General features: G+C 43.8%; 1 long non-coding RNA gene across 1 annotated transcript in view; it reads left to right on the plus strand.

Moving 5' to 3' along the window:
* Positions 1-1388: 1388 nt before the first annotated feature.
* LOC112533299 overlaps positions 1389-23731 on the plus strand; it is a 36510-nt gene continuing 14167 nt past the window's right edge. The window contains exons 1-2 of the long non-coding RNA XR_003077309.3: positions 1389-1462; positions 2491-2559. This is a non-coding gene — a long non-coding RNA (uncharacterized LOC112533299). The remainder of the gene's footprint in view (positions 1463-2490; positions 2560-23731) is intronic.

Below are 23731 nucleotides of genomic sequence, written 5' to 3' on the forward strand. Positions count from 1 at the left end.
CAAAAAATAAATGTAATCATATAAATGTTTTTCCTTGCAGGCAACAAAGGATTACCTGCTTGCACAGAGCTTTATAGCTTTGGGCTTATTAGTTTATTTTGTAACAGAATTCTTTAGCCTACCTCGAGGATATCAAATCTGAAATTTAAGGCAAATCACTCAATTGTTTCTGAAAGGCAGCGGGCAATACTTTAACCTTGTCTTCATCAATTTTCTACTGCATGTATCTCTCATTATATGCATAGCTTACATTAATTTTGTGTTACCAACTGCTCAGCAGTCACATCAGTATTTCTCAAACCTTCCAGCAGAAAACAATTCATAATTCAGTGTTACTTATTGATTTTTAAAACTGATGACTTTCAAGCTGCTGCAAAAATGAATGGGGCCAACCTGGGGTCATGTCTGCATATAATTGATATGTGGCTGCTGTAGCTCCTTCCCTCAAGCGAGAGATAAGTAAAATAATTCAGCATTGCCTAACAACCATTGCAGCCTAAAGAACAAGAGAAATAGCACCCATAAATCCTTTACTTTGCCACATGTTCTCTAGAGCATTGTCTTGCATCCATACACCATGACAGTTTCTGGAGGCATCACGTTTCCCTGCTGGACTAAGAACGCTTGCTTGCTATATCCTTTAACTCCATATTGCTCACAGTCAAGAAATGTTTGGAGTAGTTTGGCTTCCCCTTGCTTCCCACGTGCTCCATTTCCTACCACCAGCCATGACCACCTTGCAGGAGGGAACAGTGGGAGGAGAGGGCTTTCCAGCTTTCAGACATGGCAAGCACCATAAGGAAAGCTGCTTAGGTTTGGATTTGTTCTGCAGATTTTAAACTTCTCCCCAGTGATGATGGCTTTCAACTTGGTGCTGTGGATGGCTGCAAGAAAAGTAGATTAAAAACAAAATCAAAAGCTCTTGCAAATGAAAAATATTTGTAGTTAAAAGAGGGCAGGCCCTCTTTTCATTTTGGCAGGCCCTAGGAAGTAGCTCCAGAAATCACAGTTGGAGGACAGAAGAAAATATTTCTAAGGCATGGCGACTCCTTTCAGTTCCCTAAACAATATTTCTGAGCCTAAATTTGACATACAGTGAGGCCTGTCTAACACTGTCTGCATTTAATTTGAGTAGCAGGTGACCAGCAACCCTGAAGATCACACGTTTATTTAGGTTCCTAATGCAGTTCTCCAAAGATGTGATTTTTCCTAAGCAATACAAAAGAGCTGAACTCAACCTCACCTTAATGAATCACAGCTGTGTTCAGTGATCCAAATCTGGTAGTTCTGAGCTTGTTCTTCCAGGGAAGATGCATCCAGCTGGTGGTAATTTATACATCTCCCACCTTACATTGCTTCAAGTACAGGAAGGGAAAGGCTCCAAAACTGTAAAGATCTTCTTCAGCAGAAGAGTGACAGAGGAGCAGCTTAGGTACCCCCCTCCCATGACAGCTATGGAAAGGTAAATTCTTCTGCTTTTTCACATTGTTATTTTTATGGGGAGGAAAATAATTTCTGAGCACTCTTAGTCTCTAGATTACTGCTTGTTTGTGTATTCTTTGTAAAATAATTGTGCTATAATAGTCCTAAAGGCTTGCTCTCTGGTAGGAGCACTGTGCAAAAGGTAGTAGCTGTTAAAGGTTGTCACCTGCCCTGTAGATTACACTTTTAGCTTAAGATGAGAAATAACAGAGGGGAAAACACAACCAAAATAAGGGAAGCAGCAGAGTGAGGCTGGTGTGGTTTCCATAAACTGGCTGTCTACACAGCTTCAGGTATGTCCGTAAGTATCTAGATAAATACTTAATGGCACATTTCTTCTGTTCAACAAGTAAGGTGAAAAAATGGATTTAGTTGTGTAAACACCATGCCAGACACTGTGTTTGGAGAAGCAAGTGATTTCTGATGCAAACATTTGCATACAGATTTTGAGTAATGACTGATTTTCATGTTACTTAAATCCGACCCTCTGCCCATTACTCTCTTAGGTAAGATATATGATTAAATTTAATGTCAGAATTTAATTGTGTTCCTAGGGCTTTTGGCCAGATAGCTGGTTGCTTAGTGATTTGTTATGCTCATGAAGGTATGGATTGCTACTGTTCTATTGGTTGCTTCGAGTGTTGTGTCTATAGAGAAAAGTAGTATTTCTGCATTGTTAAAATCATAGAATCATAAACTGGCTTGGGTTGGAAGGGACTTCAAGGATCATGAAGTTCCAACCTCCCTGCCACAGGCAGGGCCACCAACCTCCCCATTTAATATTAGACCAGGCTGCCCAGGGCCCCATCCAACCTGGCCTTGAACACCTCCAGGGATGGCGCATCCACAGCCTCTCTGGGCAGCCTGTGCCAGCACCTCACCACTCTTTTGGTAAAGAACTCCCCCCTGATATCTAACCCAAATCTTCCCTCCTTCAACTTAAAATCATTTCCCCTTGTCCTGCCAGTATCTACCCTTGTAAAGAGTTGACTACCCTCCTGTTTGTAGGCTCCCTTTAGGACTGTTCTCTGCATCTCAGGCATGGTTATCTGAGGACATAACCAGCAAGCAGTCAAGGTGAGTCATTTAATTATGACATGAGCAGTACAATATGAAGCAGTAGTGTAGTTATTGATTTGCTCTGTTAAAGCTGCAGTTTGGCTTCTCAATTACGTTATATCTGAGATCAAGAATCCACTGTAAAACATGAATGGTATAAGGTCTGACAGTTTGTAATGCGGTCTCAGTGGAGCCTGCTGCTTTTGGGAAGGGGAATGGGGTACATAGATGGGAGTGCTCAGCCAAAGCCTCCCTGTTCAGGAGGGCTGTGCCTGCTGGAATTAACCTCTGTAAAGGGCAGCCAATGCCAGACTAACTGCTGGACTTGGCCAGTTGATGTGAACTCATCTGAAAACTGTCACTTTGGTCCTTCAGGTTTATAGAATCATAGAATCCTTAGAGCTGAAAGGGACCTCTGAGGGCCATCTCATCCAACTCCCCTGCAATCAACAGGGACACCACAGCTAAATCAGGTTGCCCAGGACCTCATCCAGCCTCACCTTGAAAGTCTTTAGGGATGCAGCATCAACCACATCTCTAGGCAGCCTGTTCCAATGCCTCACCACCCTAACTGTTAAAGATATTTCCTTATATCTAACCTAAATCTACCTTCTTTGAGCTTGAAACCATTTCCCCTTGTTCTATCGCCACAGACCCTGCTAAAGAATCTATCCCCTTTAGATACTGAAAGGCTGCTAACAGGTCACCTCACAGCCTTCTTTTCTCCAGGCTGAAGAGCCCCAGCTCTCTCAGCCTGTCCTCATAGGAGAGCTGTTCCATCCGTCAGATCCTTTCTGTGGCCCTTTTCTGGGTGTGCTCCAACAGGTCCACATCTCTCCCGTACTGGGGACTCCATATCTGGACACAGTACTCCAGGTGAGGTCTCACCAGCACAGAGCAGAGGGGCAGGATCACCTCCCTCAGCCTACTGGCCACGCTGCTTTTGATGCAAACCAGCATACAGTTGGCTTTCTGGGCTGTGAGGGCACATTGGTGGCTCAGGTTCAGCTTCCCATCCACCAGTACCCCCAGGTCTTTTTGAGCAGAGCTGCTGTTTACACACGTATAGATGCAATTAGAAGCTGTGCTAAGACTCAGGTCATACTAGGGCAAATGTAGCTTTGGGCTATGCCGGTAGCCCTGAGCCAGCAGGCAGCTCTCGGATGGCTTCCAGCCTGCACATCCGTAGAAACCCACATGCTATGTATGCACAACAGAGCAAAACTAACTTGAAAGAATTGGTGCAAAGGTAATACAGATGATTTGCGTCAGGATGGGTGCATCAGAAGAACTCACTGGATCAAAAAGGCTGTGGACTGGGAAGAAGCCAACCCACAGTTTTAGGTTCTGCGGCTGTTCCCGAAGTCACATTGTTGCTGGTGACATGAATGAGGTGCACTTGTGCACGTACCATTTTGTGCAAGAGGACCGGAGGCAGCAAGGCCCCTACAGCCACTTAAGCAGCAACGGGATTTAGGCACCCAACCCTCTTAAAACCTTTTGTAAGCCCCAGTGTAAATGTCTCTGATGCAAAGTAAGAACAATCTCTCCTGTCAATAGAACACATCTGCTTTAGTTCTCCCGCCGTGAAACAGAGCATGTCTCATTAACACCACTGCTGTCCCTGCACACTCAGTTTGCTGCATGCTGTACCCGTGTGTCAGGGAATGGAAGGCTGAGTGAAAGCGAGCCTTGAGTGCAAACAAAGTGGAGACATTTTCTTGTCAGTAGCATTTGGACATCCACCCCAAAACAAAAAACAACCAACCAAACAAAAAACTCAAACAAAAGCAACTAAAAAAGCCAAGAACACAGAACTGAGGATGTACAAGCCCAGCACAGTAAGGTGTTTGTGCTGCTGGATGCATCGCTAACCTCCTCCTTTCGTTACATTTTTCTGTATGTTTAGCACAGGGGCATTATTACTTCTGGAATCTGTTTAAGGGCCCAAAGCAATCTGACAAATGTTAGTCTGACAGCAGTTTGGATATAGGGCAATGGTCAAAGAGGGAACTGGTTCCGGGGCTGAAAAAGGCTCCTGTTCCCTTGGAAGAAGGACTGCCCTGGAGCACCACCATCAGCCTTTTCCCAACTTATGAAAATTATTGTTTTTTGTGTTATTTTGAGTTCCTACCCATTATTAAATCACCCTGGAAAAATGCAGAGGAGGATATAGAAAGCTGTGTAGTCACTGGAAGTCACGAGTTTATTTTGTTCCCCTGGACACAGATGAACCTGAAGACAAACTGAATAGAACAAGAGAAGGAAAACAAATATTTCAGCGAGCTCAGTGTTAGCAGCTACTGAACTGCGAGCCACAAGGCAGCAGCAGCACTCTTATGGTGCCTTGATCTCAAGCTACAGCAGTCACCATTAGCAACCGCTGCAGTCAACGCTGCACATCACCACTGACAGAGAACGGGGAATATTTGCTGTCTTAAAGCAGCTAAACACAATAGAATACATAGCCCTGAATAGAATGTATTGCTGTTATGTTTCAATCATTTTAAGGTGGGTGTTCTGACTGATAGACCTTCTAGAAAATAGGGCAAATGCTTTGTACGTGCTGCAAGAGAGGGATTTCAGCTCTCCTCCAGTCGCAGGAGGACCATACCCCTAACCCTGGTTGCTCTCAGCCCAGTTGACCTCAGACTTGTTACTTGGCTGCTCCTGCTCTTCTGGGAATGAATCCAGCATTCTGGATAGCAAACTCAGCGCGCAGTTTGACATCGATGGGCAGGAGTTTCCCACTGCTTAAGAGCCTGGAAAATATTACTTGTGGAGTTTTCCATCCCTTTTCCCAGATCTAGCAGTGTGATAAGCAGTCAGACTTCTGGGTGTTTACAGTGACTAAAAAAATCCATTGACAAACTTCATTTACACACATCCACTTTTTATTTCTCTTCTATTTTGAAGATACGATGAAGATGTTAAAATACAGAGAAAAGAATAAATTTAAAACATAAATTATATAAATATATTAATGAATAATACAGAAATATTCCTCTTTAATGACTATACTATGGAAAAATTTACATTTTTGCCCAAATTCAGACACACCAGACAGATATTCTTTCATTTATATGCTTTGACACATTTGAAAATACATTCAGGACAAGACCCAGCAGGGCCTCTAGACTGTCTTTTCAAAGTGCTCACACATTTTTTTGTCATAGTTCTATACCAATTTCAACCATGAATCTGTCTTAGCTAATTCTCCTGGTTATTTAAGAATTTTTTCTACCCTCCTGTACTTCTGATGTTCAAGATATTCTTCTTTCCCAGAAAATTCCCACTTTTAGTTTATAAAAACGTCACCTGAGTTGGTGGCAGCGGCAGACACCATGCATAAGATATATTCCTAAGTAGGAGTGTTAAAACACTTATTCTGTTGCTTCAAAAAGACATCAAAGTGCTTTCCCTTCCCTTCCCTTCCCTTCCCTTCCCTTCCCTTCCCTTCCCTTCCCTTCCCTTCCCTTCCCTTCCCTTCCCTTCCCTTCCCTTCCCTTCCCTTCCCTTCCCTTCCCTTCCCTTCCCTTCCCTTCCCTTCCCTTCCCTTCCCTTCCCTTCCCTTCCCTTCCCTTCCCTTCCCTTCCCTTCCCTTCCCTTCCCTTCCCTTCCCTTCCCTTCCCTTCCCTTCCCTTCCCTTCCCTTCCCTTCCCTTCCCTTCCCTTCCCTTCCCTTCCCTTCCCTTCCCTTCCCTTCCCTTCCCTTCCCTTCCCTTCCCTTCCCTTCCCTTCCCTTCCCTTCCCTTCCCTTCCCTTCCCCTTCCCTTCCCTTCCCTCCCCTCCCCTCCCCTCCCCTTCCCTCCCCTCCCTTCCCGCTTTTTCTCCCTTTTCCTCTTTATCTTCCCCCCTCTTTCTAAAACTGAGTGGTACCTGTTGTTAAAACCTCACTTTTTCATACTTAAATGCAATTTTTATTTTATTTTTCAAAAGAAAAGTGCGATAAAGGGTGGGAGGAACCACAACACATACGAGTGCAAAACTCAGCAAGGCAGTCACCGCTGCCACTTAGTGTCCTTCAGCTGAATAAGGGCAAATGACATTTCCATTTCAGATCCTACCACCGCCCTTTATCTATCAGCCATTGGAAGTGGAACAAGCCCAGGTGCCTATATTCTTCCAGTCTGAAAAAGAAGTCAAAGTCCCTGAAATCAGCAATTTAGCATTCAGGTGCTTGAAGTCAGTGGGGTTTGCTTACATGAAATCTACTTCTCTAGGTCACTATAACCAGTGACACATCAGCTTAGGTTGGTTTTTATGAGCAAAGCCTAGCATCAGACTATGACTGGAAAGTAACTGTAGTGACCTGCCTTTAGTGACGTTACTCCAGCAAAATACCACCTGTTCTGACATGGTTCTCGTCTGGATAAGTTCTGCAAAATAGAGGTGTTGGCAGTCAGTGGGTGTATTTGGTCTATACAGTTTTTGCAACGGTGCTTTCTGCCCACACATTTTATAAACACTCCTTTGGACCCTGGCAGTGTTGGTTATCTTGTGGGTAAAACAAGACATGCAGAGATGCGTACTACTTTCTCTACACTAACAGAGACTGTTTTTAAGGTATCATTTTCCTTGCTGAGCTGACTGCAGATTTTGAGGAACCATAAAGAAGGGAGTGATTACAAGAATGGAAGAAAGCAATTCATTTGTATAGAAAGAGACAGCTCCTTCTAGGGACTCTGCCACAAGAAAATTCTCCAAATGGCTGAGGTTGGCAGGGCACTCTGTGTCCATCTGCTCCAACCCCTGCCCAGCAGGGACACCCAAAACAGGGTGCCCAGGCCCATATCCATGTCACATCTGAAGATCTCCAAGGAGGTGACCCCACAGCCTCTCTGGGCAGCTTCTGCCAGTGCTTCATCACCCTCACAGCACAGAAGTACTTCCCACTGTTCAGAAAGATCCTCCTCTACTCCAGTTTGTGCCTACTGCCTCTTGTACTGGCACTGGGCACCTCTGAAAATAGCCTGGCTCCCTCATTTTTTATTATCTGTGTGTAGATATTTATGCACACAGGTGAGTTATCCCCTGAGCTTTCTCTTCTTGAGGCTGAACAGTCCCAGCTCTCTCAGCCTTTCCATATAAGAAAGGTGCTGCAGTACTTTCATCATCTTTGTGGTCCTCCACTGGACTCTCTTTGGTAATTCCCTCTCATTGTTGATCTGGGGACCCCAGAACTGGACACAGCACTCCCAGTGTGGCCTCACCACTGCTGAGTAGAGGACAAGGATCACCTCCCTCGACCTGCTGGCAGCACTTGTCCTAATGGAACCCAATGCAACATTGGCTTTTTTGTTACAAGAGCACCCTGCTGGCTCCAGGGCACTTAATCACCACAACCCCAGTGTTCTATTCAGCAAAGCTGCTTTCCAGCCTGGCAGTCCCCAGCATGTGCTGGTGCTTGGTGATGTTTCTCCCCAGGTACAAAAGTTTGCAGTCTCCTGTTTCGGAAAAGTAACTTTTGCAGATAGCTCTCCAAAGGTTCACCAATATGAACAGGGGATGTAGTTCAGTTTTATTTCTAGAGTATTTTTCATATGCCATTTTCATCAGCAAAGTGTCCCTTCACAGTAATGTGAATCATATCTTGGGCTGCGACTATTTTTTGCCTCTCTCAGGCCTGCATTTGGCTTAGTAAAGCTCATCCTCATTCTGAATCCAAACAGCACGTCCCCTCGCATTGGCAGTAGCTGCCTTGTTGATACAATGGTAAATAGTATCACTGTGCCCCCAAAAGGAGCTTAAAAACAAAACAGGGAGATTAGACAGCAGCTGTTAGAGGAGTGGTGATGATGGGGCGGAAGGAGGACACTCCCAAGGCAAATATCCTTCTGCATCATGGTTAAAACCAAAATAAACCCAACTAAGAATAGATAGGACTAAAGGAGTAGTCACTGCATATAAAATGTGAGTCAGATTGTACTGAAGAACAGGACATGTGGTGCAACGCATTGGACAAAAGGCTGTGTGCCTTGAGCTGGGAGCAATCGGAACAGACTGAAATGTATGTCACCTCAGTGACTGCCACAAACCAGACACCATCCCTGCACAAGGGTCTAAGGAAACAGGTGGGAGTGTTTTTCAGGGCTTTTCCTGTTGGATTATCCAGGCACATTAATGGGTTTGGCTTAGGGCACCTACGGGCGGTTGCTGCTGTTGGGCTTATACGGAAAGGAAGCTGGCTGTACCTCAAACGTTGAAGAAAAACTGATACAACCCAATTGCTTTTAGCATTAATTTCGTCAACTGATTTCATTACAAGCTTGATGAATTTACTGGCTGGGTAATCTGAACCCACTGATTTATAGATTCTGGCTAAATTATAACCTTAACATTATAATTGCATTGCCCAATTTTTTTAATTAGCTCAATAAGACTGCAGTAAGTGAGCCCAACAGACTGGTCTACGTGTTTATCTGCCTGTTTGTACTTAGTAATAAAAAAAGTGCAGAAAAAATGAGCGTTAATAGTTATTTAGAATCCCAAGCACTGGGAAGGAAAAGCATAACAGATGCAAGATTTGCTTGTTTGTTTTTTTCCCCTAAGTAACTCACACAAGGCAGAAAATACTGCCTCTCCCACGCAGATAATGAGCCACAGTGACTAAAGGATCAAAGGAGAAATAATTAACAACCCACTACAACTTCACACTTCATCAAAATGGCACTAATTTTCCAGAGTCAAGAGAAACAAAAAAAAAAAAAAGAAAGAAAATGAGGGAGATGAAGAAGAATTGCCAGGAGAAAATATTCTCCTGCACGTATTGCACAAAGCAGGGCGCTGTCATGGAAGGACTACTTAAAGAAAATACAAACAGTTATTGAGACCTTTCAGGAATTTTCATTGCTTCGGGTCTTCACAGCGGAGGGGAGGATGTAGACACAGCAAAGCAGAGTGGCACGAGGTTAGCGACTGCAGCAAAGCCGTGTCAGATGGCTGTTTTCCCTGACAATGCAGGGAAGGCCATATCCTTCGACCTTATGCCTCTGAGCCATTTATTGCTGGCCGCTTTCGTTTGCCACAACAGCAGTGCCAAGCGCTGGCGCTGACCCCTCTGCCATTTGTGCAGGTCTCCGTGCAGAGAGGAGGCTGGTGCTTTCCTCCAGCTGGTGTCACAGGAATGAAATATCCGCAAGTGAATGCCTCATATACTCTGCAAACTGGGGAAGTTCATGGCACTGCTTTGATCTTTTCATTATTCTGCAGGGTCATTGCCTGACTATTCAACCTCTGCTTGACAGCTTGGATCATTAGAAAGAGGGACTTTAATGCATTTAATGTATATATACAGCCAAGATGCTGGCTGTTGACAAGGTCAAGGAAAAATAATGAAATGCTGCAATTAGCAGAATATATTGGCCATTAAAATATGACGCCTCGTTCTCTTGACAGAGACACTAACAAGAAAAAAATGACCTGATTAAAAATCTTCATGTTCTTGTAAATCAGAGGCACAGTTTTATGGCCAGAGGTTCCAGCCAGCAAAACCTCCGTGAGCTGCCCTCTGCAGAGCTCTGCAGCCCCAAAAAGCACTGCCAGAGGTGTGATGCTGGGTTAGAGATGGGAGACATCACTGGGAGCTGTGCTCCTGCTGCAAGCCTTGCTTTAAAGCCACACCAATACACAGCTCCCTGAATTAAAGTGCCTCAGCATGGCTGCAATGAGCCCCGTGTATGCGTTGCAACAGCAAACGACAGTAGGAATTGGATGTAGCTGAAGAAAAGATGCATCAGCTAAAAGTAGCCAAGAATAAGCAGCACTACCTAGCAGATTCCAGGGCAAAAGGTTTGGGTTTCTCTATCTTTATTTACTGCAGCCTGTTTACAGTCTTAGCCCTTCCGTAGTTCATTCTTCCTAAGTGTGGAAGAGGGAATTCACCACTCATTTCTAGCACACTTGGAATCTGGGAGAGGAGTGGTGCTGTGCAATCTGTTATTCTTATTGGCAGTCACTGGCTTCTGGTATTTTGGCCTGAAAACTAAAAGCCCATTAGAGGGTGTATTGACACCACAGCTACAAATATAAATCTTTAAGGCTTGAAAAATATCTCTCCTTGAAAAACATTTCTCCAGTTGCCAAAAAAAAAAAAAAAAAACCAAAAACCCCCAAACCAAAACAAAAACCAAGCTGCAGTAATGTTAGGAGGAGGTTTAACTAATTGCTGCTGCTCAATACACCCTCAGCAACAGCTGGAATAACAGAAAGAGGTGTCTGACTCGGAGCAGCAGATGTTAGGAATTTTATCTGGTCCGATCCGATGGCTGATGCGGAGGTCCTGCTCCACATCTGTGAAACAGTCACCAGATTCCACACACCACGTTTCTGAAGCAGACATTTCAGGGGTGTTAGGAATAGAGGAACGCATTTGTTCCAGAAGTGTTGAGAAGGGAATAGGAGTGGGGCAGGAAAACAGTGAGTGTGTCAGGTCACTTTATAAATGCCAGCAGTGATCACTAATATGTTTAAAAATCACGACCTGGGCTCCAAGCACCGCAACTGCCAAGTTTAAAGTTGGAGATTACTCAATATTAAAATTAGAAACATGTAGGGGAGCTTTATTACAGTAATTACTGCACTGCAGTTGCTAGCACAGATGACATTAATTACACTGAGCACAAATGTCTTCCATGTCTTCCTTACGTGCTCACAAAAGATTAAGCGAGGTGGGATTAAGCCCCCAGTCTTCACAGAACCGCAGTGATAATAATGATGGGATCCAAAGCCTGCGGTTTGGGTGGAATTGGGCATCCGTGTGCTGCAGCGGGGTGTGAAAGCCTCCCATCCCAGCGAGCAGCCATGCTCGCCATGCCACAAGCACTGGGGTGCTCTCCCAGGAAGGGGCAGGCAGGGGGACTCGTGGCCATGCTCCCTGCTGGCAGGGGGATTTGGGCAGGGAGCGGGGAGCTGGGCCTGGCTTTGGCCTGCCTGCAGCGGCTCTTAGCATTTCGTCTGCGGCAGGGAATGCTTTGTTCCCTACTTCTCTCCATGAGCAGATTAAATTACCTTTCATGCACTTCATGGACTGTGACCAACGCTCTCCAGATGACACTGATTCACGAGGGCTCGGGTGGGGCTGCTGATAAATCCCAGTCAGTGTAGCCAGAGCCACTGCTGTTGCTGCAGGAGGGAGGAGGTGAGCAAGATGCGGCCAGCAGTGTGGAGCTGATGCTGCCTGGCTGCTGAGATCTGGATTAGGCAGTCATAGGAGCTATGCTTTTCCACCCTGTGCTGGTTTGTTGCACTCATGTTCCTTCAGTCTGGCCTTCATCTTGTTTCTGCAAGGAGCACTGTGTCCCATTTTAGATCCAGCAGCAGAGGACTGTGTAGCAGTCTATACTCTTTATACAAAAAAAACTGTAAGGGAAGCTTATTTCATACAGATTTGTATTAAAAGTGTAAACAAAATTTGACAAGCCAGGCACTATGCTCTGTTTGTATTGGGTGATAAATATGTAGGGAAAGCACTTTTCTCATTCCCAAGTTGTCAGAATGAGTTCTTGATTTTGAACAAAGTAGCTCTCACGTTTCCCAAGTATTTCCCTTCTGTTTTCACCGTTCTTTTCTTGCCTGCTGCCTGTGAGAAAGGAAACTGCCACTGCCAACAACCGACAGTCTGACTTCTTTCAGCAGGAGTGCCATCCTACACCAGGTTAAAGCATCCGCTGAATTTCAACCTCTGTCACTCTGAGCATTAAACTACTGAGAAGCACTCTGCAGACCTCTGAGTTGGAGGCGTTGTTCCCTACAGTCCTGTTCTGCTTTTATGGCTTTTTATTCCCCTTTGCTTGGGCTCCATGACTGGCTCCCTGCCACTTGCTTCCTGGGTCTCCTGCCCTTCTCACTTGCAATGGAAGCGAGCCTGCTTTGTAGTTACCAGAAATCCTTTCTGATGGCATGAAGTCAAGCAATTTAATGGTGTTAGCACAGTTTAAAAAGAAAAAGACAACCTTTTTTGTGCATTTCATGACATGTATGTGAAGCCTTCAGGGGCCTGAATATCCCCAAAGCCAGTCTTCTGCAGGCTCCACACCCCTCTTCCTACTCCATCTGCTTGTGGTTTAATACGCCTCTGTCCTTGTTCCTGGCTGAAAAAAAAAACAGTGAAACACAATGAAGTTCTGTAAATAAAGATGCTGACATGTAATATGAATATGTCTCTCCTTCCTTCCTTCCTTCCTTCCTTCCTTCCTTCCTTCCTTCCTTCCTTCCTTCCTTCCTTCCTTCCTTCCTTCCTTCCTTCCTTCCTTCCTTCCTTCCTTCCTTCCTTCCTTCCTTCTTCTCCAGCCATTTATTCAATCTTCTCTCTCACAGTTATGAATGATTTTTCTAAACATTAGAAGAGGTACTGCTGCAACAACTCGTCCTTCACATATTCCTCACCCTGAGCCTTTGCTGCCTTTTTTCTCCCCAGTCTAACTGCACCAGGTGTGGCTGCTAGGACTGTGTGTTCATTTGTTGTCTGACAGTCAAATGTTCAGCTTCATGAAGCCTGAGTGGATTCCAATTCCTGGAAAAAGAATAGAGCACGAGCTCTGCAGGTGGGGCACGAGTGAAAAGCGGAAAAGAGTTTGTGAGGTGCCTGGCTGTCAAATGCGCTCTGCACAGCATCATTCAAAGCACCATGGTAAATAAATAGAAGCACACGGGGTTTGTCCACAGATACTAAAACAGCACACAGAGCCATCTACTTGTTAAAGAAGCATACGGCATACCGCAAGTGGCTGGCATGCTTGCACCTGCTAAATATTTGTTGGCACTGATGCTGCTTGCCAGCTTGAGGTCAGTTTGACAAATGTGTTTATGGAGCCACATCTCTGCCTTCGACTCTCTGGATCATTTCTCATGCCCACGCTGTAATTACAGCGAAGCAGAGGAATTTGACAAGCTCGTGGTTTGTTGACATAACACGAAAAGGGCAAAAAACTTAGGAGAATGAAAACTGAGCACAAATTAAATGAGCCCAACCCTAATGCTCAAGTGATGCTCTGAAACACATCATTGCTGTAGTTGAAAGAAGATGTCTAAAACATCAGGCTATGGCTGAGCAGGGAGTTACAACCACTACACTGCCAGCCTTCAAGAAATTCTTTCAGAACAATCAAAAGGAAATATTTTATCTGCTTGAATTCAGGTCTTCTATGAAGTAGGAGGGAGACAACAGCAGCAGCTAGGGCTGAAGAGACACAAGATGCTGAGGATGCAGGGGCAGTCTGATCTGAGACAGATTGTATGGAGCAGTCCCAATTTCTGCTCCAGGCAGCTACAGCTGAGTTCAGATGGAGTTCTGGGTGCTGAACACCTCCTACAATTGGCACTAGGTCCCAGATCAGTCACACTTGTGGAAAAGACAGCCTAAGTGGCAAATACAAGCAAAAACAAAAAGGAAATTGCAGGCTGAGATGGCTCAGCATTGGGGTGCTTTAAGAAAAACCACAGAAGCCAACCACCTGTGCTGAGCAGAATGAAAATCCAGACTACAATCTAATTAGTGCCTTGAAACAGGATTACTGCATCAGCACAGGAGCACACAGTGAGCCACGTGGTTATTTGTGAACAGCAGGAGGGTTGTCTGGAGCTTCGCATGGACTCATCATGTACACAGTGATGCAGAGGGGAGGGAGCCAAGGGGGCTGGGGTCTCCCCTGCTTGCGTTAGCATTGCTACCGCAGCCTGCACAGCCCCTGCTACACGGTGTAGTAGTGGTCATTCCATCACACAGCTCACCCCATTTCTCCCTTCCCTCTTTCTTCCATCCACAGACGGATACGGCCTCTATGAGGCAAATTATGTTCTTCCAGTCTGATAGGGATGTTTAATGTTGAACAACAACGTTATTTTGTTATGTGAATAAAATACAGAAAGATTCACTGATAACCGAAATCTCCCTGTTACCATCCGTGCACTTGAAAATGTCTGTGCCTCAATGGGAAGAAGCGCTTTATTTAGATTGAATCCACAGCCTAAAAGGAAACAGTAAGCTTTTCAAATTAGTGCTGTTCTTTAAAAGCTTCTCTTTGATAGTGTTAGAAAAAGACTTCTTCCATAAAAGGAAATTTTCTATATTAATTCTCCAGCTGGTAGTACTTCGCTGTCCTCATAAAGATGCTGCTTACACTGAGGAAAGAAAGATTAGAGCAACCCCCCTGCCCCCACACCCAGAGCTGCTTTTATTTTGTTTGAAGTGATGAAATTATTCTGGAGAAGTTGAGCTCCATGGCAGAGAGGGGCTGGAGGCACTTACTGCCGAGCGCATTGCCAGCAAGACTCCATTGGAGACCAGCGGGTGCTCGTGGATGGCATGAGCAGCTGTTCAGCCACTCTAAGTGAAAGTGCAGGCTGTGAGCTGGGGCAAATCGCTCTTCCCAGCAACTATGGAAGAAGGTGGATGTGGAGAAGGTAGGGATATAAGATCTGGCTGGAGTGAGCAACAAGAAGAGCTGCTGCTGCTAATAAATTGACGTATTCTTACAGTTATTCCAGGAGCTTGGCCAGAAGTGTTAATTCAACATAAAGTGGGCGAGATCACAGAACTGTAGAAAAAAGACATGAAAAGGCCTTCTTATTAGAAATTCCAGTGATTAAAAAACTTTGTCCTCTTGAGGTACTCTGCTGCTCTGCTGCCCTTGCAGCCTGAACATCAGCACAGTATTTCCTCTACTGTAATTTAATCTCCTTGCTCCTTGTTCACCTCTGGCAGGACATGTGTGAGGGGAGGAAATTAACCACCGCCCTTTCTGTGATGAGCTTTTATGCATTTGAGGACTACAGCCTCTGTCTCCTTCAGATTTTCCTTCTCTGGCCCATGCACTCCTAGTTCTTTCAAATTTTCTCTCATTTCATATGCTATGGGACATCTTTGTTACTTTCCTTTAGGCTTCCTCCATCCTTCTTTAAGGGTGATATCTACCACAGCACTATAGCTGAGAAGCTGGAATAAAGTGAGGTGAATAATTATAGGGGAATAACTGTATTAGCTATTCTATTTTAAAGAACTCACACATCTAAGCATCCCCATCTGATGATTGCTTTTCTTTTTCACATCAGTATAGCACTGTTTGCAGTTTGTGAGGTGTTATCTACCTCCTCCTACTGGTGCCTGCATACTTTTTTCCCATCCAGCAACAACACACTGTTCCTAAGCCTATGTCCTCACAGAACAACATATTGGTTAAGACTATTTCTCCAATTTGTCACTATCCCTTGAAACTGCACTCATCTCACCAGCAGAGTTATAACCTTTTCTAGGCTTTCATCACAACACAGTAATCAATATACAGCCTATTCTGCCACCCAGATTACTGGAGAAACTGAAGGACATCAAAGTCGGGATAAACTTTTGCCAATGTCTTTAGTTACACAACAAACCATTGGTTGACTACCATCTGACTTCCACTTTCCAATATGTTCTGGTGCCAAGAGTGAGACTTGCTCTCACTTAATTTTAGCCACCTGAAAATTGACACTTAGTCTATTCCAGTCAAGGAGGTTTTTCTTTTTTGCCAGTGGAGAGATACAAACACCAATCTTCAACTTTGGTCAGAAGTTGCAAGAAAGAATAAATTGCCAGGAAAAAAAAAGTGACTTTCTTTGACTAGCTAAATTAAGTAGCACACATGAGGTTATGTAATTCCTTCCTCTGATGTCTTCAGCTCCTCCTTTCTGCAGAATTTCAATAATAGCATCCCCTCTCAGTGTCTGTCAACTTGTGGCTCTTTGCAAGACGAATAGTTTTTCACTATGTATTTATGTAGTGGCTTTTTCATACGAGGTCTTTGAATACCATTGCAATACAAAGAATGAAGAACAAATGTTGGATCTGGTTCTCCACACCTATATAACAACTCAGATTTTATAACCTGTGAAGTTGACCATTCTTTTCTACAGGCCAATCCATCTAGGCCTAGATAAAAATTGGATTGTAATTTCAAAGAATAGAGTGAACATTTGTTACAATTCTATTTAACAGAAAGGTTCTCTTCAAAGTACACAGAACTTCAAGGCTCATCCATCAGGCCTAGTCTTTAGGTCATAACAGAGCAATCAGATTGACAGTCACAAGAGATGTTAGACCAAGAGAAACATCTTCACTATGGATGGTGAAGTGGAGCACCCTCTTTTGGATCTGCTGAACTTCACTCCGGGTTTCATGTTGGCCTGCAAGCAATGGCAGATGGAGCAAGGACATCAAATATATTCTTGAAGGCTTCAGCATAAAGAGATGTAAGGGATGTGAATCAGCTCTTAAGCAGCTGTAGTTTACAGTATGGCTTAAAAGCATGACCCCAGGTCAGCAGCAGCTTCCCATAACATGCTGGGCTGTGAGCTCTGGCAATTGAGGAGCTGACTCATCAGCCTTCCTGTCACCCCTGTTCTGGGGACAAATCTCCCTCAAGAAAGATGGAACAAACAGCTACAGTGATCAATCTTAACCTGCTGTTGTAGCGTGTCAGCACTTTGAGTCATCCAATGAGCTGCACTTGTGCTCTCCAAATCTGCACTGAGAGAATGACTTTATCCACATATTTGCCAAGCACAGGGCACTCTGCACCTTTCAGGAGTTACTCAGCCACAGCACAGGAAGCCTCTTCCAGGAGACCTGGCATGCATTTCTGTTGGGAAGGCTGATGGTGGGTGACAGAGGGGAACTCGCCATTCTGAGGTGGCTGAGACTGATACTTCTGCAACCCTGGTGAAAAGCTGCCTGGGTTCTGTACTGAATTAGAATTCCCCAGGAATTTATAACTGTGCTCACACTGCCCAGCCATGTGTAAGATGCCGTGCGGTGTGAATGTCCCTGCTCAAGGCCTTACTCTTTATTGAACAAGCAGTGTAACTAACACCTGCCAAATCTCAGGCAGTATGGCATTCAAGTATTAAACACCAATATGCTTAGCCTCACTGGCTGTATCTCTTTCAGTAAATCACCACAAAAAGCACAGATAACCAAGAGAGATCATCCAACGCTCTTCTGATGCTTGCAGTTGTCACTCTCATTTTCCATCCCTGTCCTTGTCTATTGCCTCGTCACCTTTTGCACAGTGGAGAAGGGAGACTGGAAGCATCATCCTGAGTTACTGAGTCCCATTTTCCCCCAGACACTGTTCAGAAAGGTCCACAATAGAGATATGTCTTCAAAAACACATAGCAACGAACAAAAATTGAATTCAGAAGACCCAAACAACAGATTTTCATAACAAATTTTCATAACAGACTTTGAAACAGATTTTCATAATAAACAAATAACAAATAACAGATTTTTGTAATGAATGGGAGACTAAGGCCCCAGACGCTGTGGGACTCATCCAACAACCTCTCCTTGTGTTGCCAGCTGAGTGAGGAGCACTAATCAAAATCTGTCTAGGAAACTAGTGCCTTTAAAGGCTGTCAATCCTTATCTGAACTCCTGCAGCACATGATTAGTCCAGCCAGAGGGATGAGTGCCCAGCTATTTGCCACTTCCAGGTCTCAGACCTTGTATGTTAAGAACAGTTTGTGCCAAACCACTGCTTGGCTAGGGCTTCCTCATATAGGAGGATGGAGCTGGGGGAAAAGGAAGGAAAGAGGAAGCTGAAGAGTAGCAAAGATTTACAAGGTCATCCTAGTTCCAGAATGTGGCAAAAGACTGTCTTGAATCTAGGAAGAAACTAACGTGATAGGCACATTTTCATTTTATCTAAATTATATCTGGATCCTTAGCTGGTCCTTTCTTTTTCTTCTTTGATTTTTAATATCTCTCACAGAAGCAGAAAACTGTCTATGATTACTACTGTCAAGCAGAATAGTCATGCAGACAGTGCCAGAAAGATTTGGTCATGATGAAGACCACATCTCTTTCAACATTTGAATACTTTAGCTGAACATCTGCAGAATAACGATGCCACAGAATAATGACAAATGGTCATTCCTGACTTCCTTTCTTCTCACTCAGGATAATATTAAACAGAGTAATAACATATATTAAGAAACTTAGCTTTGCTATGAAAGAAAGGGATGCTGTATGCCTCCAGAATAGATTTTGCATGACGTCTACGCGTAGGGAGGTAATGCATGCCATTTCTCAACCCCATCTCAACCCCAATACTTAGTGCAGGTCCCATTACAGACCTTCTGTGTTATCATCTTACACTTGTAGGCTTTTGTGACATGAAATAATGAAAGAAAATCAGTCAAAAACTGAATAGCTACCATCTTCTTTGCATAAAACCGGGTGGGAAAATGTAAATCTATTCTCTCACATCGTATAACTTAGCTAAGATTACAAAGAAATGAAAAGCAATGTATCCAGTGACCAGAGCAAGTCTTTTCAGGACGGCATCTTTTATTAGTAATCTCTCTTCCCGTGTAAACTGCCCTTCTTCTCCCTCACATGCTTTCTCTCTCCTCACACCTGTTATTTTCAAGGTTAGGATAATGGATTGTACATCCCCAAGGAGCCAACGGAATGGGTACAGAGCACTTGTCTTGCCAGAAAAAACAAGCTCAACCCAGACATTGTTTACACAGACAGACCTCCCAAAACACTCATAGTCTGCATTACGTTTTTTTAAATACAACCTCTCACAAACTCACCTACAGATTTATCGGATGAGATGAGTGATTTCATGTTACTGTAATGTATTTCTGAGAGCGTGCATCACTGTTCCACAAAAAATACTGGTAACGATGTCAGCGATGGTCAGCAGGACAACGATTTGCATTCTGCCCCAGTTTTAAGTAACAGAGGCCCATTTTCAAAATGAGTCAACTCATTTTATGCCAAGAACAGTTGGCAGCAAAGCTACAAAAGCATGTATGTTGCCACATTGTGTTCAGTCATTTTAGTTTTGCAATCATAGAGCCAAACAACAGGATGTGAGCTAATGCACCTTTCAGTAAAACTCAGGCTGGTTTTGGCTATTAACGAGCATCGGAGTTTATTGGCTATCCAACAATGCAGTGAACTTGAAACAGAGTTCAGATTATTTTAGTAAAAAAAAATCCAGTAACAGCAATCAGTCCTTCAATGAAAAGGTTCTAGATAATTCAGTCATGATGGTGTGGCTACAGGCATCAGGATGGGATTAATAGCCTATGCGTTTCTTTAGAAAACCTTATACTTCCATTATAAGCGAGCACCAGTGATCTAAGCTAAGGGCAATAATAAAATAGGGCCTAGCACTTCATCTCCCGAGGTCTATATCTATACTGGGCTCTATGCTGCCTCCTTAGGAGGCAGAATGGTGTAGATGTACCCTTCATAAGGACTTGTCAGCCCTTCTTACAATAGGACTGGCTTCTAAACATTCTCCATCATGTCCCCCACCTGCTAAACCATAGTGCTACTCAGAACAGTTGGCCATTATTGACCAAGAAATGGTTCCCTCTGAAATACAACAGGACTTCTTCCAGACAAGCATCACACTACTCTGCACATAGACATAAACCTTTACTCCTGTTATGTACTCTGGGGACTGTTCACTTTTTAGTCTGTACACATTTTACCTGGCTGAAACCTTGTGTGTGAGTAGCTGGAGCTGAGGATTGTGAGCTTCATTAGAAACAGCATTCACTTCCCTAAAGAAGGTGCAGCCAACGCTCATGTTAAGTCTGTATTGTTGTCCTTTAACAGGCTAAATAAAAATTTCCTAGATTTGACCTTGTTTTGCTTTTGTTGTTCTAGAAGAAAGAGTTTTGCTTCCTTATCTCAAAGCTGCTTGAGTCACAGTCTTAACCTCTCCTTGACTTCACTTGTATCAGTGGGTTTGTCTCAATATAGCCAGAGTGGTCAGAAGTTGCTATGATTCAGCTCTGGTTATTCCCCGCTATAAAGTGGATCCTCAAGGCTGTGCTGAACACACAGGGAAGGAGAGGACTTTCAAGCAGCTTTTGGATTTTGGGATGTTTATTTTTGGTTGGTTTTGTTTTTCGTCCTATTTACATTTCCCCTCCACTCTCCCCAGAACAGTACTGCAAGGAAACACAAAAACCAGTCACCAGTTTCCCATTTAAGTCAGCAAAATACGAACAGTAGAATTATCTCTTGTACAGGTGCTCTTTACACCAGGGGAATCCAAATGCTGCCTCTACAGCAGTCCAGACCAGTGCCAACCTCACAGCAATAGCTTGACTGCAGAGCACCCTCAGTGCCACGCATCATGGGGTGCAGGAATGCCCTTAAGCAGCCTGATGTCAGATACATTTCATGGATAATGAAAACAGCCTGCTACATTTCCTCAGAGAATGAAGCAGCCATAAGCAGAAGCAGGCCCTCTCCTGCCCAAAATTCATTGAAATCATGCAAAGAACTCATCACTTTGAAATATGAAAGAAACTCTGTCCTTTTCAGCAGGACGAACTCAATTAAACAGAAAAAAAAAAAAAAAGGAACAGCTGCTTTTTCAAAGAGACAGACGACCTTATGGTGTAATTTTCACACTCAGTCGATCAAAGCTTGTGGTGTGATTCATTGACCATGAGAATGAAACTAGACAAGAGACATTGTTGAAAGGTCATTCCCTCCTATTGATACAAGAGGCTTAAGTCAAATATTACAGGAGTCTCCTTTGAGAGATTCTGGCTGCACCTCCACCTGCATTAAAAAAAAAAAAAAAGATAAAAGAGAAGATAAAAGAGCGAATATTGTGCAATGGCATGAAACATTATGGTCAAACTTTAAGGTTTTCCCCTGCCTCCATGGTCAGTGATTCAGTATTCCCACCCCCGAGCTTTTACTAGAGAGATTGGACCTGGTCAATGAAGCCAGTGAGGATTTGTGTGTTGATTACAACAGGCAGGCCTGTTGTGAAGGAAGATGGAGAACAGCTGAACAGAGATGACAGCTACAGCTTATAAGAGCAGGTGTTGGGATTTAGCTTCAACTGTTACCATTAGCCTCATTTAAGCCAATATTCCCAAGCCTGGGGACCTATAAATACAATAAAGGAATGAAAGTCCCTCTGGATGAATGTGCAGATGCAAGCCAGAAAACTTATTCAGTGTATAATGATGCCTCTTTCTTCTTTACTGCTTGCAACAAGGGGAGGATCAGAGCAGTTCCTTCCCCTACACCATTGGCTTTGGGTCCAGAAGGGGGGTTTTCATCTCTCCTGAATAGAAAGCATAAGGAAGCGGCATCTTCTGTGACTATTCCCAAAGGAGAAGGGGATCCTTCTCTTACCTTCTCTCTTTCAGACAGTATTTCATGCAGGAATGTAATGCACCACTGGTGGTGTTGGTAGCCCCTTTTTGAAATGAGCACCCCACTGCAGTGTAGCAGCCTTAGCAAGCAGTGGTAGGTAGCCACATTCCTGGCTATCTAATCAATGCTGAAAACTGTCTGCCCTCTGCCATGCTGAGTAAACAGGTGGCTAACTCCAAGCAAGGCTGCTCAGCTCTTGCATTCACCTACAGGAAACAGATGGGCCAAAAGTTTCTAATCCTACCCTCTATTGTTGTTTGTTTGCATCTTTCTCCGGCCCATGTTGGGTCACTGCTCTCAATGAGCTATTGAGAAACCTCCCTCCGCTGTCTCCATCCTGTACCTTAATGAGTCCCTTTCATAAGTTCCAGCCAGGCATACAAACACTCTTTCTATCTATAAACCATCAGTTGGCTTGGGGAGAAGTTTTAATTGAAACTTCTTCCCTGCACAAGGCCCACCAGTTTGCGTATGCACATACACTTAATGGCTTTGCTTTTATCAAATTGTTTTGGTTTGGAAAAGTAAAACAGCAACATAACAGCCTCTCTAAACTCTCCTCAACTTCTTTTGTTTTCAGTTTTTGAGAAAGGGTTTGTTTTTTTTTTCGTCTTCGGAAAAAAAAATGTCATCTCATTGAAAAATATATAGTTAAAAATAAAGAAATGAAAGCTTAAAAGCAAAATTAAGTTTTTTTTTCTTTTTTTTTCAGTTTTTTGGGACTGTTTCCCAGCTGTTCTGGTTATCCAGACATCCCTTCCTTCCTTTAAACTCTCTCTGTAAGCCCACAGCACAATGCTTACAACCAGGAAGGAAGACAGACTGTTTCTCCATCCAGAATACTCATATATTACCATGTTTTGATTCATCTGGAATTACCCTTGTTTGACTCTTCTACAAGACTGTTGACTTTGACTGAATAGAGATTTACATAATTTACTCTTGGGAATCTTGAAAGCTGATAACGCATTGCCCTGAGAGTGTCATATCCCTATTTCATTTCAACAGCAAAATCAATCTGAATACACTACTGCATATTACTGTGCATGGTGGTTTTTTTATTTTCATTTTTGAATCAGACAAAAAACCCCATGATAAAATTTATAAAGTTTATACCTACAATCCTTACTTGGCTGTGGTAAAAAAAAAAAAAAAAGAAGAAGAAGAAGAAGAAGAAGAACAAATGGCTCCCCACCTACTTTTCATATCTGCACTAGAGACAAACGAAACATTAATCAAGATATTTGATGAAATCTTCCTACGTGGGGCCAGGAAAAATGCAAGCAAGCTTGCATGTGGCTGGAGGCAGCAGCACATCTATCACAGGCTGCAGTGCTAGCGCAGTACTCACAACATTACTCTCCTCTCTGCTCCCAACGGACGTAGTGTTCTGCATTATACATGGTGCTCAGTATATCCCATAGGAATGGCAGAGGGGAGGATCCTATTCATGAGAGGATGGTGATGCAGGAAGATGAAGGCAGGTGACAGAGTAACTATGGATCTGATGAATGATCATCATTCATGACCTACATGGACTTGGGAAAAGAAGGTGAACTTTCTGTTTCCAAAACCTTGTTTGAAGTCCTTCTGAGGTGATCCTGTTTAAGTAAACAACATCATGGAGTGGGAAGTGCTTCTTTCTGCAGGTACAGAAGCATGAAGACAGGAGCCCACTATTAGACATCTGCATTTCTCAGTGCTTGGCCCACCCTCTGTTTCTCCCAGCTGTACAGATGGAACAGAAGGGTGCAAGGGTGCCACAGTGCCTTGTGCAAGAACTAGGAACTGCTGCTTGATGAGGTTTTGTGGAAGCTTACGTGCCTGAAGGTGCTAGTAATGCTTGGGCCAGTAGGATCCTTTCTACATCTCCCATCTCCCCACTGTCTTTAATGTCTGTGTCATCATAACACAAGACAGCCTACAAACATTGCAGCTTTCCTGCTGTGAGCAACCTTGTCTGATAGCTGACATTTCACACTGTGCCTTCTAGTCTTTAGCTTGTGCC

This window comes from Gallus gallus, chromosome 1 (genome assembly GCF_016699485.2).
Source record: "Gallus gallus isolate bGalGal1 chromosome 1, bGalGal1.mat.broiler.GRCg7b, whole genome shotgun sequence".
NCBI lineage: Eukaryota > Metazoa > Chordata > Aves > Galliformes > Phasianidae > Gallus > Gallus gallus.